The sequence below is a fragment of the Panulirus ornatus genome, chromosome 9 (assembly GCF_036320965.1).
Source record: "Panulirus ornatus isolate Po-2019 chromosome 9, ASM3632096v1, whole genome shotgun sequence".
NCBI classification, from domain to species: domain Eukaryota; kingdom Metazoa; phylum Arthropoda; class Malacostraca; order Decapoda; family Palinuridae; genus Panulirus; species Panulirus ornatus.
In genome coordinates, this window is record NC_092232.1 from 56,838,863 (window position 1) to 56,841,174 (window position 2,312).

General features: G+C 39.6%; 1 non-coding gene across 1 annotated transcript; it reads right to left on the minus strand.

Moving 5' to 3' along the window:
- Positions 1-1,953: 1,953 nt before the first annotated feature.
- Positions 1,954-2,025, minus strand: TRNAQ-UUG (transfer RNA glutamine (anticodon UUG)). Its single transcript has one exon. It is a non-coding gene; the product is annotated as a tRNA-Gln (tRNA).
- Between the last annotated feature and the right edge of the window lie 287 nt (positions 2,026-2,312).

Sequence of the window (2,312 nt, forward strand, 5' to 3'; positions counted from 1 at the left end):
GCTGTGTGTCTGGCTGTGACTGGGGAGCGGGGCTGGTGGGCTGTGTGACTGGCTGTGTCTGGGGAGCGGGGCTGGTGGTCTCTGTGACTTGCTGTGTCTGGGAAGCGGGGCTGGTGGTCTCTGTGACTGGCTGTGTCTGGGGAGCGGGGCTGGTGGTCTCTGTGACTGGCTGTGTCTGGAGATCAGGGGAAGTCTTGGGCATAAATTTCAATATACTGTGAGCGATATCGTCTCTCAACCGATTCCTCTCGATCTTCTCTTGCACGGCCTTCATGATACGTTTGGGCGGCTTTCTCCATTTTCTTTGCATTTCAGTTGGTGATCCTGCGCCATCGAGCCACATGATACCAGAATAGTATCGTTCCTGTTTCCCAACGGGTCCAATCTTGGTGTCACACATGATGCCGAGTGAACCCAAATGGCGGCCGATGTTTACGTTGGAAGCCACGGGCTCGTTATGTATCTTGCAGTAACTTTCATACCGTTGCTGCAGCTCTTTCCTGCTGATAAGGTACCGCTTCATAGTAATAGTCTTTCCCTTCATTTGAACGAAGGTATTCATGAAACTAACAAAGGAAGCCTTTCCTTTGTAATCCCGTTTGTAGTAACAGAAAGCCATTGAAGACGTGGATTGGGTCAGGCGAAGTTACACAGACTAACAAGATAGTCCTATAATCAATGGTCCTGTATCAGCACTGAACTCGAGATACGTCAGAAAGACAATTTCAACCCAGGGCTGGAGGGCCAATTGATGATATTCTCACGTCTTGCTCAACCAAGTAACCTCGGTTAGACCTTGTTTATATTTAAATATAGGAAAGCTAATATAGTGAAGCTTGATGATTCTATTCATAAGTAAGTTGCAATGTAGTTTAAATATATATATATATATATATATATATATATATATATATATATATATATATATATATATATATATATATATATATATATATATATATATATATATATATATATATATATTTTCAATAATGGATGGAACTTGGCTCCTAAGGTGATTTTGTTGTTGGAGTGGGACCTCCAGCCATTCTGTCCACCTTTTCCCTTTCTAGACATGTGGTGGTGCATTGGGTAGTGTGGCAACCTTCGTCTTCATCTTCTTGATTTTCTGGAAAGTTCTACGAGATTCTGGTAAGATAAATACCATTGAGAGGACGTTGTTAGGGGACAGTCAGGTTCAGTTTAGAGTTGGTTGTGGGATGGTCCTTTTACTGTGTCGTATCAGCCAGATGGGTATTTCTTTTCACAGTTTTCGTTAAAGTTTGTTTTCTAGAAACATAATCTAGAGCACTATTTTCCATATGTTTATCATTTTTGTTGTTATAGTTTCATTATCATCATTAGTTTTGTTATTGTTGACTTTCAGATATTTGATGTTATGTTTGTGATTCCCGTGGAAGCGTCTGACATCTTGCTAGAAGACTTTCTGGTCACAATATTTCTGCACTGGGGAGTTGATCGTATTCTTTTATTGCAGGTTTTGTTATTATCTTGCTTTACATTAAGGTCTACTGGAGGTTTTCCCAATGCTGGTTGAACATATGTCCAGCAACAGGAGATAGCGTAAGATACAGTATTGATGAAACTTATCTATCAATATACCTATCTAAATATCGCTCTATCAGTCTATCAATCTAACTATGTATCTATCTATCCATCTATCTTTATCTGAAAGTCAACAATAATGAAATCATTGATATATGAAGTATAACAATGTCCTCTCAATGGCAATTATCTCACCAGAATCTTCTAGAACCTTCCAGAAAACTATGAACTCTGCAGGCAAGGAGGGAGGAATGGTCTCTGGCTATTGATAAAACCATATTATTCCATATATATGTTTATATATACATATTTATGTATATATATGAATGTATATATAACGTACAGAATAATGCGGCCATCATCAGTATCGAAGAAAACTAAAAGATGAGGTCCCACCGAGATTCGAACTCGGATTGCTGGATCCAAAGTCCAGAGTGCTAACCCTTACACCATGGGACCTGATAAGAAAAGATGTGATTTCATCTAAATGTTTTACATATAATCAACCAGAGGCCATTCCTCCCTCCCTGCCTGCAGGGTTCAAGGTTTTCTAGAAGGTTCTCGAAGATTCTGGTAAGATCATTACCTTTGAGAGGTCGTCGTTAGATGACAGTCAGGTTCACTCTATGGTTGGTGTTTGTAGTTGGTTGTCCGAGGATGTTGTTATACTTGATCAATTTTGTAATTGTTGACTTTCAGGTAGGAAGTACTCATTTACGATGCATCCTTGTACTCACAACAACCTT